The sequence below is a fragment of the Cajanus cajan genome, chromosome 2, assembly GCF_000230855.2.
Source record: "Cajanus cajan strain Asha chromosome 2, NIPB_CcT2T_4, whole genome shotgun sequence".
In the NCBI taxonomy this organism is placed as follows: domain Eukaryota; kingdom Viridiplantae; phylum Streptophyta; class Magnoliopsida; order Fabales; family Fabaceae; genus Cajanus; species Cajanus cajan.
In genome coordinates this window covers 56,533,977-56,549,135 of record NC_138518.1, presented here as the reverse complement: position 1 = coordinate 56,549,135, position 15,159 = coordinate 56,533,977, and the positions used below count along the sequence as shown (strand labels likewise).

General features: G+C 27.1%; 1 long non-coding RNA gene across 3 annotated transcripts; it reads right to left on the bottom strand.

Annotated features, from left to right (window-relative positions):
* Window positions 1-10,025: 10,025 nt before the first annotated feature.
* On the bottom strand, window positions 10,026-14,891 carry LOC145949241 (uncharacterized). 3 transcript variants are annotated; one of them, XR_014431592.1, is made up of 9 exons: window positions 12,321-14,891; window positions 12,143-12,220; window positions 11,869-11,948; window positions 11,719-11,783; window positions 11,597-11,628; window positions 11,358-11,511; window positions 11,211-11,281; window positions 10,793-10,976; window positions 10,026-10,349 (listed from the first exon to the last, which is right to left on the bottom strand). It is a non-coding gene; the product is annotated as an uncharacterized LOC145949241 (long non-coding RNA). The 3 variants fall into 3 exon arrangements; XR_014431591.1 differs by lacking the exon at window positions 11,211-11,281 and having other exon boundaries at window positions 10,054-10,349; window positions 12,321-12,971; XR_014431593.1 differs by lacking the exon at window positions 11,211-11,281 and having other exon boundaries at window positions 10,054-10,349; window positions 11,869-11,903; window positions 12,321-12,913.
* Between the last annotated feature and the right edge of the window lie 268 nt (window positions 14,892-15,159).

The following is a 15,159-nucleotide window of genomic DNA, read 5'->3' as shown; positions in this document are numbered from 1 at the left end:
TGGCATCGGAGTCTCTTTTGCAGGTACCACCCCCATCTTGGAGCAACAAGCTTACCAATGAAGAAGGCTCGCCGATCTTACCCAGCAGATCATCCCCTACGACCGATCTCCGGTAAGAACAATAATATTTTCACATCAAATTTAAAACCAGATATTAGTTATACAAAAATATTAAGATCATATAGTAAATTGTCAATAAGATTTTAGTTAAATAATTTAAAATAATTAATGTTTCAATTATATTGTTAATTATCAAATAATTTATTTCAAAGCTAATTAATTTTTTTTGTATTAATTATTAGTAAAATTTAATAACTTTAAATTTAACAATTGGATCGATGAAATTCAACAAACGTCATGAGTTATTTAGCATAATAACTTTACCAAGAGTTATTTCTTAAATTATTTGATTTCTCCACTCTCTCTTTCTCTCTCTCTTAGAGAGAGAGAGGAGAGTTATACTAACACCGGTATAACTTTTACTAAGTATTACACACCGCTCAATATTTATATTAAATGTCAATTTTGTAAATTCAATCGTTAGATTACTATAAAAATATAATCTATAACATTATATAAAGGGGATACAAACGTTTATAGCTACCATTTGGTCTCCACTTTTACTATGACCTTTTTACCCTTAGAAATATTACATATTAAATAATTAATACAAGTAATTATGTCATTTTATTTAAGTAACTACTCACTCTTATTTCTTTTAACCGCATATTATCGATCTAAGTAATTGCATTCATTGTTCGCACTTTCATATTCCTATCTTTCTTGCTTCCTCTTTTTTTTGTTAAAGTGACTTCATATCCATGCAAAATATATCCTCCATTTCATGGTACATCCTTTCTCATTGCAGTCGAGATTCGAGAGAACGGAAAATTTTCCTCCCCCACCAGCCACTTTATTTCATTATTTTCTTCTCGCAACAAACCCCTCACACACCTTTCTTCTTCTTCTTATTCTCTCTATCATATCCTGTTATCGTTTTTGTCCCCTTAAGCTCATTTCCTTCAAACCTTTCTACTTTTTTTTTCATTTTTCAATCCACTTAAATTGCTCACAATAAACATCTCATCAATTGTATACATTATGACCATCATTTTTCGTTAGTTTTGACGTAGAATGAGAACGAATAGATGGACTAACAACATGGGAAGGATTTCAAGGATTGGCAATTTCGCAATTGCTTCTAACGATTGAGAGTTTCTCACTTCCGCTTAGATTCCTCAGCCACGTTTTTTCTGGTTGATTCCCTTTTCTCAATTATATTTTCTCACGCTCATTAAAAAAGATTCTACATTAAATTATGTAAATTTAGTCATTTTTTACCATGATTTTTTTTTTGCATTATTTTTCCAGTAAATTTAAATTTATTCAACTTTTTAAAAATTCAAATTTAAGATATCTCTATTTTCCAAATTCATTTTTTTCCTTTTAAATTATAAAAATTCATTTTTAAACTTATTATCTTAATAGATTTAAAATTTTAAATATATAATCATATTTTATTAAAAATTCAAATTTAAAATATGCCTAATTTTGAATTTTGAATTTTATTTACTTTTTAATAGTTTTAAAATTACAAAAAAAAAATTAAAACTTATAAATATTTGGTGTCCACTTTCTTTTATCCAATTTTACCCCTTATTATTATTGACATTAATGGTTCCTTTCTTTCAAAATAATAATCGTAAGGTGGTTACTTTCTTTCAAAATAATAATCTTACGGTCGTTACTTTCTTTCAAAATAATAATCACACAAATAGCCGTAGTTAAGTATGTTATTTTCAAAAAAATTATAAACCAAATCCATTCTCACTCTATTATGAGTCCCAAATCCAACATTTTGTAAGATAGTGTTTTTTTTTCTCTCACCAAAATTTTCATTCAAAGCTATCACCAAATCACACAATTATTGTATTTAACTGGGTTGCACATGATTCTTCTGACAACATCACTCCCTACACTTTCAAGCAAGAAACAAAACATATTTTTTCTCCTAAAAAAAGTCAAAACGCGTTGTTGAAATTGACTTACCCGCTTGAATCCTAGTTCCATGACTCATTTCCAATGATATACATGTCTTCCATATATTGTGTTTTGATCGATGAAGGCCATTAGTACCTTTGATCTTATGCTTTCCCATTCATAGTTTCCAGGTTAGTATTCTCTTATAACTTCTATCTATAACTTCTATAACTTAAGATTTTACCCTTATTGATGATTACTTTCTTTTAAAATAATAACTACACAATATATCTATAATTTTATCCATTTTTATCTTCTCGCTCTTAAAAATTTTCTCTACCTCCTTAGTATAATCATTCTCCCTCTCTACATTTTTCTCATCCTAATCAATTCTCAACTTCTGCTTTATTCCAAACTCATCGCCACTCTATCCTGGTATGAATCACATTTGCAAGAAAGTTGTATTATATTTTAAGTCATCTTCTTTAATGTTGGATATAGTGACACACGGTGTTGAAGAATAATACTCTAATCCCGATAAGGACACCATTAAGAAGCATGGTTGTGGTTATGACGATTAGTACACCCTTGATGATCATGACTTATATGAGGATGAAGAAATGACTTAAGACTCACAAGTCCATCAAACAAAAAGTATGTTCTGTTTTTTTTAACATCATCTACAATTAGATATGCTAAAAATTAGAATAAAAGGAGTGTAATTTTGTTTTTCTTTTCTCAATGATGACATCGCATCAATGTTATTAGTTATACAAAAATGACATGTAACAGGTCTACAAGTTATTCGATTTAAAAGTAATAGTAATTGTTTTTCTTTTCTCAATGATGACATCACATCAATGTTATTAGTTATACAAAAATGACATGTAACAGGTCTACAAGTTATTCGATTTAAAAGTAATAGTAAAAATTACTTTTAAAAGTTTTAAAATTTACAAAGACATAAATAAATTTAACTATATTTAGGGGACATCCTTTGCATTGAATTCATTTCAAGTTTAGTCAATAGTAAATTTAAAAGTATTTTTCTTTCATTTTATGTCTAATCAATTTTTTAAATGTCCATATTTAAAATATGTTTGTTTCATATTTTGATTTTTATTTTCTAAGTTATAGATTTAATATTTTAAAATTTTATTTGAAAACTTATTATTTTAATATATTTAAAAATTAAAATATATTTATAAATATCTAATATAATTTCAGTAGATATTATAAATTAAAAAATGTTACAATTCAACCATGAAACATAAAATTTGATTTATGTTACCCAAATTGTGACACCCTTATTACCCCAACACATACATAAATAAATCTTGTAATTAACTAAAGAATAAAATATTCAACAATGGTAAAAAAGGTTCACATAAAACTTTCATAAATAACCAAAATAATTAAAAATGAAATTTAGAAAGTAAAACTTGAGAGTTTACAAATTATTTTCAAAATAGAAGGTATAACTCTAAATACATATAAAAATTTATCCTAGAATCCTCTGCCCCGATGTCACAATATCAGAGCACACCCATAACTCAATGGTTGGCATTCTAGATGCCACTCAAAGCCGGATCTTCCTCACTTAAAACATGCACAAATTATATGGTGAGAAAAGAAAACATCTATATGGAAAGCACACAAGGAAAAACATAACATAATCCATCATAACTCCTTACTGAATGAAATATTCACAAGCATTTATATATATCATAATTTAACAATCATTCATCATCTTCACATCTCAATTACATCAATCCATCACAATCTACATAAATCTTACAATTAACACTATGCCAAGGCCACGCCACATCTGACACAAGTGATACGGGTTAATTGCCTCACTCATCCCACACCATGTCAGGGGCACGCTCGTCCTTGTAGCATCACTTACTCAAGGTTCGTCTCATCCCTGGTCATTAGTGTGAGGAACCACAATCACATTACAATCCACACAATCTCTTGCAATTAACCCTATGTCAGGGCTGCCATATGTGACATAAGTGATGCGTGTTAATTGACTCACTCATCCCACACCATGCCAGGGGCACGCTTGTCCTTGAAGCATCACTACTCAAGGTTCGTCTCATCCCTGGTCATTAGTGTGAGCTACCACAATCACAATCATAATCATATCCACACAACATCTCATCTCATATTTCAATTCCATATTACATGCACAACAGATAAGTCGAACAAAATAAGGGTTTACACACCCCTCAAGCAATTCACATCTAGATCATCAATTCTTATCAATTAATATAACAATAACATTCATAAATTAATAAAATAATCAATAGAATTATCAATTTAATATAATTTTAACATAAACGGTAAAACCCCCAATTATTCCAAAACCTAGCTCATAGGCACTTTTCTACAATTTCGTTCTCTCTCCCAGATCATCATTCTTACAAATTAATTATATATTTCTAATCCTCAACACATACAGAATCTAATGGGATCATCAAAATAATCCAATTTTTCCAAAACCTAACTTACAGGCACTTTTCTATAATTTCGTTCTCTTTCCCAGAGGATCATTTTTACAAATAAAATATATATTCATAATCCTAAATTCATACAGAATCACATAAAACCAATAATTCTCCAAACAGAAATAATTATAAAATTACTCATAATCTTAAGGGCTCTTCCTCTACCCAATTCCCTCATGTAGCTCTACATATAAATAATTCCCTTTTCCCCCGTACCTGGATAAACAGCAGTTGAAACCAAAACAGAGATCTCTTGGTCTCCTCCTCTAAGTGTCCCTTAACCTGGATAAACAGCAGTTGAAACCAAAACAGAGATCTCTTGGTCTCCTCCTCTAAGTGCCCCTCAATCTTTAGAGAGTGTAGAAGGGAAAGAAGAGAATGTAGAAGAAAGAAGTCAGAACTAAAAGAAGTCAGAACTGAAAAATATGATTTTAGGAGTGCCAGAGCACTCAATTTATAGGCATCAGGATTCGCGGAACGGCCCGTTTCAAATCCGGAACGGCCCGTTCTAAAATCTCATGTCATGTGTAAAATTCATATACAGAACGGCCTGTTCTCAAACCAGAACGGCCCGTTCTGGGGTTTGCATTAAAACTCTCAACGGTCATATTTTGGAACGGCCCGTTCCGAAACCAGAACGACCCGTTCTCAAATAAGATTCAAAGGTCATTTCTGAAATCTGGAACGGCCCGTTCCAGCTAGGAACGTCCCATTCCTAACTAAGAATCATAGACAAATTTTATGGTTTGGAACGACCCGTTCCAAATCCAGAACGGCCCGTTCCGGGATCCCAAAAGTAGGTCTATTTAGTAATTTGGAACGGCCTGTTCCGGGCTACTAAACCACCTTAATTGGGCTCTTGGCCCAGTGAAAATTGGGTTGTTACACAAATAATATAATCAGTATGCTTGATTGAACTTAAATGTCTATCTTAAATTTATTCTATTTTTTTTCAATAAAATTGGGTTTACTAAATTAAATATGTTTCTCAACTTTAATCATTTTTTTCATGAAATTATGTTAGTTTCAAAAGTTATATTTTTAATATCACATATTTATTTTGTAGTGTTTAACTCTTTTGTATTAACTAAAATTTGGAAAATGGTGAAAAAATAATTGTTATCTAAAAAATTAGAAAGGTAATATAATAATATGGTTGTGAAAATATTTTATATGTGTCAATTTAATAGATATAAAAATATAATTTTAACATTTCTTCATTTAAATCAATTCTAACTCATATTTTTCTCAATATTAAGACACTTGAAAATGCAAGATTGAGTAATACATGTTATATTGACAACTTTCTTGCAAAATAAAATATCTCTATTTTTTAGGTTATGGTTATTTCTTTCATAAAATAAAATAAATTACATGAAATTTTAAATATCTCATATTGATACATGACATGTATTATTTATTTTTGTAGCTTTTTAAAGTCAAAGAATTTATGAATGATGTATTATATAAAGAATTGAAATTTATTATTGAAAGGTATGACATTATTTAATTTAATTATTTATTAATTCTGATATATGTTTTAGTTATGTTAATGTTAACTAAAAGTAATAGCAGAATGATATTTAATTTTTATCATAAATTGCAAGGAACCTAAAAGTCGTCCTGAAGTAGAATCTTTATTTGGTTTTCATATTAAGAAAATTTTATGATAGTAAAACATTATATTGTGTAAAATTATTTATATAATTATATGCCAACAAATGAATTCATTCCATATATGAGTTATTTTAAATTTTAAGATAATACACATATAGAGGCATGAAGTCCCTCGACCTCACTAGTAATATATAATAATTGTATTATGAATAATAATAATAATATATTTAATTAATCTTTATTTATATATACTTACTTTTATAAATAACAATATACTTCTTTCTATTTAAAATTATAGTTTAAATTATTTATTTTTATAATTTATAATGATAATATAATTTATAAAATTATAAATATTTATTTATTACATACTTTTAAATTAAATTTTAACATTTTAAATAAATTATTAAATAATTTAATTTATTTATTTATCTTAAATCAAAGATATAAATTTCAAAAAATGTATTTATCCTTGTTTTATTTTTTAATTATCAACCATTAATATAATACAAACTTAAAATCTTATCTAATTATATCATAATATTTTCACATCAAATTTAAAATTAGATATTAGTTATACAAAAATATTAAGATCATATAGTAAATTGTCAATAAGATTTTAGTTTAATAGTTTAAAATAATTAATGTTTCAATTATATTTTTAATTAGAAAATAATTTATTCCAAAGCTAATTAATTTTTTCTATATTAATTATTAGTAAAATTTAATAAATTTTAATTTAAAAATTAGATCGATAAAATTTAACATACACCATGAGTTATTGAGCAGAATAATTTTACCAAGAATTATTTTGTAAGTTATTTGATTCCTCCACTCTCTCTCTCTCTCTATATATATATATATGTATATATATATATATATGTATATATATATATATGTATATATATATATATGTATATATATATATATATGTATATATATATACATGTATATATATATATATATGTATATATATATATATAGAGAGAGAGAGAGATAGAGAGAGGAGGGTTATACTAATACCGGTGTAACTTTTACTAAGTATTACACATCGCTCAATAAATTTATATTAAATGTGAATTTTGTAAATCCAATCATTAGATTAAAAGTTCATATCACTTTATATGTTTATATCAAATTTTGTTAAATTTGAACAACAACGTGAAGGTAATCAAAATGTTCATATTTTAGTATATTTTGCAACGTATATATTACGTTAAGTTTGTTTTATAAGAATGAAATATCAAATCATCTTGGATTAATATAAATTTTTGTACATATGATTTAAGAGTAAAGAATTTTCAATTTATCGGTTAGATTTAGAAAATTTTTATTTAATATAAAGTTATTGAGTGGTGTAATACTTAGTAAAAGTTATGCCAATGTTATTATAACCCTCATCATATATATATATATATATATATATATATATATATATATATATATATATATATATATATATATAACTTTATGGACCTTTATTTATATATGATTGTCATATTTCGTAAAAAATTTGTTACATTTTTACAAATATAAATTTGTCGGACATATTCCATCAGTAATATAACTTTTCTTACGATTTTTTTTTCATCAAAAATATAAATTTTCTGACGAATTAATTTCTCATAATTTTTAAAATTTTTTTTAACAATATTCTTTAATTCTGCATAATTCTTACATATAAAATTTTCATAAATAAAATTTAATATTTTGAGAGGGATCAATAATTCCTCACAAATTTCGTTATAAAAAAATTTTAAGCTATTTGTGACGAAATTTGTGACAAAATACAAATATTGACAAAAATTCCGTCACAAAATCCGTCAGTGAGTTATTTATTATAGTATTGTGACGCGTTTTTGTGATGAATTAAATTTTGTCTATAAAAAATTCGTCATAAAATCCTTCACTAATTTTATTTTTTTGTTCAGTGATGGATTAAATTTTGTCTCTAAAAAATCTGTCACAAAAATCCGTCACTTATTTTTTTTTATTTAGTAACGGATTTTGTGACGGATTAAACTTTGTCTATAAAAAATTCGTTACTAATTTTATTTTTTTATTCAGTGACGGAATTTTTTACGGATTAAATTTTGTCTCTAAAAAATTCGTCACTAATTTTATTTTTTTATTCAGTGACGAAAATTGTGACGAATTTTTTAGAGACAAAATTTAACCCGTCACTAATTTTATTTTTTTATTCAGTAAAAAAAATTGTGACGGATCTTTTAGAGACAAAATTTAATCTGTCATAAACTTTAATAAATGGTAGTCCATCACAAAAATTAAAATTCTCTCACAAAATTTGTCACTATTAGTAATAATATTTTTTCCGTCACAAAAATTTGTCATAAATATTAATTTTTATAGTAGTGATAAACCAATGACAATTAATTTTGCAGTAAATACAAAAGTATTTTTTCTCTCTAAATATTATTATTTATACTAACTTTATTAGGTTTGAGTCATAGGACATACCCATTAATAATTATAATACCTTTAATAATCCTTTAGACTTTATTAATTATTTTAGAACATACTAAAGAGTCATCAACTTTTCCCTTCTGCCACACCTCTCTAGTATATAAAGTTTTCACATCTTCTTTATTATAAATCAATTAGTGTAGTTATTATCTTTATTATTCATTTTTAAATAAATTAATATAGGTTAATTTAGGCGTGACTCCTTGTTGATCCTATAATTTGAAGTAAAGACGTCTGAGTTGTGATAGCTCAAAGTTTTTGCATATTCATTATTATAAATCAACTAGTATAGTTATTATCTTTATTACTTTCTTATAAAATTAAATTAATATGGGTTAATTTAAGTGTGACACTTTATTAATCCTATATTTTGAAGTGGAAACATCTAAGTTGTGATATCTTGAAATTTTCGTATCTCTTTTATTAAAAAAATTAATATGATTATTATCTCTTTTATAAAATAAAATTGAAAATGGTTAACCTAGGTGTGAGGCCTTGTTAATCTTTTATAAAATAAAATTAAAAATGCATATTTATTTTTGTTAACAAAATACTATGTGACTCTAAGTTCCTTCTCATTATACACTACAAGAAAACTTGTCTTTAGAAACTAAATTTTTAATCTCTAAATTAACAAAATCAGTTACTAAACCAATAAGTGACTAAATTAAATACCAATTATAGAAAGTAGCTAAACAGCTGGTTGCTAATTTTAGCTACCAATCTAGAGTATGATTTAAAAACTAATTTAATGACCAATTTTTTATGACCAATTTTGTGACTAATTGTATAATGACTAACTTAGTAACTTATTTTACAATGACCAACTTATTGACCAATTTTTAATGACCATCTCATTGACCAATCTTATAGTGACTATTTTAATTATCAATATTACAGTAACCAATTTAGATACCAATTTTGGTAATAACTAATTTAGTAACCTATTTTATAACAACTAACTTAACAACTTATTTTGTAATAATCAATTTAGTGACTGTTATAATAACCGATTCTAAAGTAACCATTTTAGTGATCAAATTTTAAAATAACTAAATTAGTGACCCATTTTTCAATGACTCAAAGTGACTAATATAATATTAAAAAAAGTAGTCACTAAATTTTTTCCTTATTAATCTTTCTTATTTATGCCATTTTCTTTCATATTTATTATCTTCTTTATTTAAATTCACCACATACCTAACTTCAATTATTTTTCTGCTAAAATATAATAATTATTTAAGTATAGTATTAATTATTTATTTACTTAACAGATTTATTCTATGTTAAACTATTATGCAAAAGAATCACCATACGCTATATACTAATATGAAAATTAAGAAATTAAATTTTCTAATTTTTTAAAATTGCGCATAATATCCTCCAAACATACAATCCTCACTAGTTGTATTTATAATACTCAAACAATCATTTTCTATAAAATTTCGTTTGACAATAATTAGTTTTAATATAGCAACAAATTGTCTTTAACACTTCCAATGAACATCAATCAACCGGATGTCTTTCTTTCTCCAAAAAAAAAGAACAACTTAAGAAAAACACAAAAATTTGGAACATTTTCAACAACGAAGTGCATGAAGTTCTTAAAACTGTCTCAAGAAAAAAAAAACACCTGTGAAAAAAATGAGTGAATAAAAAACTTAACATATATCATGAATGTAACATGTCCTTTATCTTGTGCCTGGAACTCTTCTTGTTCATCACATTCTTTTGTTTCTTCTAAAACAGTCATCTCTACACAAAAAAGTACAAAATAAACAAATATATAATTAATCAAAACAAAAACATGCTATACAAAATTGGAATGAGTACAGAACTGAATCTTGATGAAATGAATTGAAAGTCCCTTATAGTGTTTCATTCCTATTTTATCATCTCTTATATATATATATATATATATATATATATATATATATATCCAAAGGTTGAGAGGTACCTTTCTTCAAGGTAAGGACATAATTATGAGAGATTAAATATATATTTAACCAAAGACATGAAAGCTTATTAGCATTTAGATTACAAAAGAATTATATGTGTGAATTCTCTATTAATTTTATCAAATCCTAAGTTTTATAACTTGCACGTATTTTATGAGCACACCAAATTCCCATAAACTCAATTGCACATATAACTTGGTTTAATATTTAAATACTAAAAGAAATAGGGTTGTATTATACCTGCTCCATTCGTGTTAACTAATTTCTCTTTAGGTAATAGTATCACATGATACAACTTAACTTTCCCATCCTTAGCAAGACAAATAGGATCTGCACCTTGTGTGATAACGGTAATCCTTTTGTGTGTTCCTGATGCCTTTGGCCACTAGGAAATCTTTAAAGCTATTTCCTCGACATTATCAATCTAGTCAATAGGAAAAGAGTCAAAATAGATAACAAATTAAAACTTGAAACCAAAACTACAACCCTACAAATCTGTTATGCAAAGATTTTGTCCCAGCCATGAACTTTAGAAAATGTTCTTGCTTCAATCTCATTTCCAAAAATGTAGTCCATATGTCTGAATCCCGGAATGGATATCGGTAAGATCAACATGTAAATTTTTCCTTATTTGAATTTAACAGAAAAGGATCCTTACGGCAAAAATTTCTCCTATTCATCCTTGAAGAACTCACAAATAAAAGGGGCAGAAAGGTTCATCATGAAGAACTGCATACAGGAATAAAATACTTGATCTCCAAAACTGCTAGTAAAATGGGAATGCCAAGTTCTATTGATATCAAACCTTGTTATTCTTGGCTGCATGTTCAGCAACTAATTGTATCGAATCAAGAGATACAGTAAGGAAAAAGCCAGAAACTCTTCTTCATCTCCTCCCCAAATTTGTCGTTTCCTATGGAACCTATGTAACTTGTGGCACCAGGTACTTGAAGCATCCACTGTTATGAGGAGGAGGCAAATGATTAGCTACTTTCACCACAACTACTCCAGACTCAGCTTACTTCATGTAAAGAAAGTACATACCTAAGCAACCCTGATTGAATTCTGAGTAGCACCTACCAATAAGGAAATTATAGAAATCATCATATAAAATATGCATTTCCAACTCTTTCATGTTTAAAGATTATCAATTAGACAAGACAAACTTGGAATTTCCTTGACGAGGCCTTTTGGGATCAGCAAACCGAACAATTAGTGGTTGCTCACAACCCTATGTAGAAAATACAAGATTAACCAAAATGCTTTCTTAAGGAGAATTATTAAAAGGAAAAAAAAAATACAGAATTTTTTCTTACTCTCATTGTTTTGGTTCCATTAAGTCCATTAATAACTGCAAGAACCATATCTCTGTGAGAGTATTTAAAAAAACCACATCCTTCAACCAAAATAAGAGAAAATATTATATATTCAATATTGACATCAAACACACATGTATAGAGACAAAAAAAATATTTTTATTTTCGTTTCTCAAGTCAATTTTTTCCTGATTAAAACATGACTCCATATTTTGATATTTGCTAACACTTCAAAAATCGACTTTGTATACATAAAGAACTAATTGAATCTCACTTATGTTAATCTCTTTATAAAGTCCTTGCAAGCCACAGCCACTGCCTGAATCCCTTCATCGCATATCGAATCAAGCACCTGTACAAGAACAACATCCAAACACCAATCAGCCCCAAATCGAAATTCAAATCCACAAGAATACAATCAAAACACACAATGGCATAATATAATCATTAACCAGTAAAGCTCAAATGCGGCGGCATAATCCAGCTCTTGATCGGAAACCAGCGCACCCTCCGTAGCACTGAATGAGCCGGTTCCAAGGTGAGTAAGCTACGGAGCCCGAACCATTAACTAGTAAAGCTGAGCCATGAAGACACATCGGTTCAAACAAAGCTTCTTCAAGGAAGGTGACCTAGCCACCAAAGCCTCCAAAGCCTCGAAATTAATAGGACACTCAACGCAATCGAACACAAGAGACTCCATATTGGTTTGGGTCTCGGGAAAACACGAAATCCAATTGACCTCCTCATCATCCTCTACCCCCACCACAGATTCCACAAGCTCAAGCACCCTTAGCGACCTAAACATGAGAGTCGAAATTAGAAGGTAAAGGTGAGGGTGAGGGTTTAAAGATGAACACTCCACACTTGGACAAGAAGAAATCGTGGATGCTCCTATATTCGACGCGTAGTTTCGTTTCTCGTGGAGGCTCTTCGTCTCGAAACGAAAATGTCTTGGTTCATTTTTTTTTTCAAAAGGTTTACCTTTGTTCATTATTATTAAATTATTCAGTAGCCCTTGAAGCCCATCTCTTACACTGCTAGATTTTTGATGCTTTAGGTTCTTAATTTGTTTTTTTGGTATATAATTAATTAGATAATAATGGTATCAATACATATTCATGCCATACACTTTAGAAAATTTTGAGTTTTGATAAGTTAGATAAAATATAAATTTAAAGATTAGGCTTTGATAGTTATAAAACAAAATATTATATAAATAATATTAATATTTTAATTTTATTAATTTTAATTATATACTTAAAAAAAACAGTTTCTAAAATGAGTTAACAATGACAAAAAAATATATCAATTTTTAGTGTATTTTAATTAGAGTCTAATTTATCTAAAATAAATTAACAATGAGTGAAAAATTAGTTGTATATTATATTTCTGTATTAGATACTAAAGAAAATCTAAAATGAGCTAATAGTGAATAAAAAATTAATTATTATTTACTAGTGTATTTTAATTAGAGATCAAATATTTTTGTGTCTAAAATAATTTAACAATGATTGAAATATTAGTTTCTTGTTATATTTTTATTAGAGACTAATACATTAGTTTCTAATATAGAACAATTAGATACTAAAAAATGGTATCTAAATTGAGTTAATAGTGACCAAAAAATCAATCTCTAGTAATATTTAAATTAGAAACTAGAAAATATAGTCTCTAATTTTAGTGCATCTTAAGACTAAAATATTGGTTTCTAAAGTGTTTTAATAGTGACCAAAATTTTTGTCTCAAATTATATTTTAATTAGAGACTAAAAAAGTTGTATCTAATTAAATAAATAATATTTTTTAAACTATTAACTACTAAAAGTTTGGTCTCTAATTACATTAAAAATATTAATAACAATAGAGATTGAATTAGGGACCAACTATAATCAATCTCTAAAATAGTATTTAAATAAGTGACTATATAAATTTGGTCTCTAAATCAGTCTCTATTTAATGAATTTCTTGTAGTGATACTGAATGATATGTAGGAGCAAGGGTCGTCCTTGACAATGTCAAAATTGATTTTCAAAAAATTCTCCTACAAAATAAACTTTTTCTAGTGTTCTTCTTTCTTAGTTAAAAAATATAATGTAGAACCTTCCTTCTAGTTGTCTATTCATTGTATTAATAAAAGGACTAAAACAAATTTTAAAACTCATTAATAATTTATGCAATTAATTATGAGGTAACCCTTTAAGAAATGTATTGGGGGTGTAGTGGAATTTAGTTTTCACCATTTCCTATACATAACCGACTCCCAAATCTAATCATATTCTTGTAAACATGTTTTTGTTTTCTTTTTTCTTGATAATAATATTTTTCCAAAATTTTCTATTTTAAGAAATTTGGTTACGACTTCATTGTTATTTTTTTCTATCTTTTTGTCCTCAATCATATGTTTCACATCTAAAATATTAAAATGAAAAAAGAAAAAGGATAAAAGTACAAATTAGGTGACCAAACCAAAATCCACCAACAAAATAGAAAGAGAATCCAGAAAAGGTAAAACAGAAAACAACAAAAATTCACAAGCATGCATCACCTATCTAAAGACATAAGACCAAACATAGCTAACAAGAATGGATCAAGTAGAATCCTCTCAAACACTCAAAACAATAGCAGCTGAAAGTGGACCATTAACAAAACAAGCCATACAGCAGCAAAATCCAGCAGCACGCAGTATAAGACAACAACTTTAACTCAGGAGAATTTAGAGGATTTTGCGGCCCTTGTTCTAGTTCTGGGTTAAGACACCGGAGATTTCTCTTGAGTATGAGCTTTAGCCTTTTGAGAGGGCTAACCCGCTTCATTCCAAGCAAAACCACTCTCAGCAAGGATTTTATAATCTTGCAGGACAGAGGGGGGAAAGCTGGATAATTCCAGTTAAATATAAGATATTTAATATTATATTATATGTAGCCTAACAAGAAAATCTGGAAGCCTACGTTTAGTTAAAAAAAGCTTTTTAAAAACTTGAGCTTGTCAATTTTTTTATAAGCCAAACATTAAATAAACCAGGTAAGAGATTCTTGACAAATTGTCCAACCTGTTAGTATCACTATCTTTTAATAACAAAGAAATATTACTATATTTAAATATGTAATTAAATTATTATAATTTTGAGATAAATAAAATAAAATAATATTGAATATATATATATATATATATATATATATATAAACATTAATAAAATATAAAATTGTTTCTACACTAATAATATAACAATAATCTAATAATAAAATATAATAGCAGACTAATATATACTACAATTTTAAGGAAAAATTGTTTC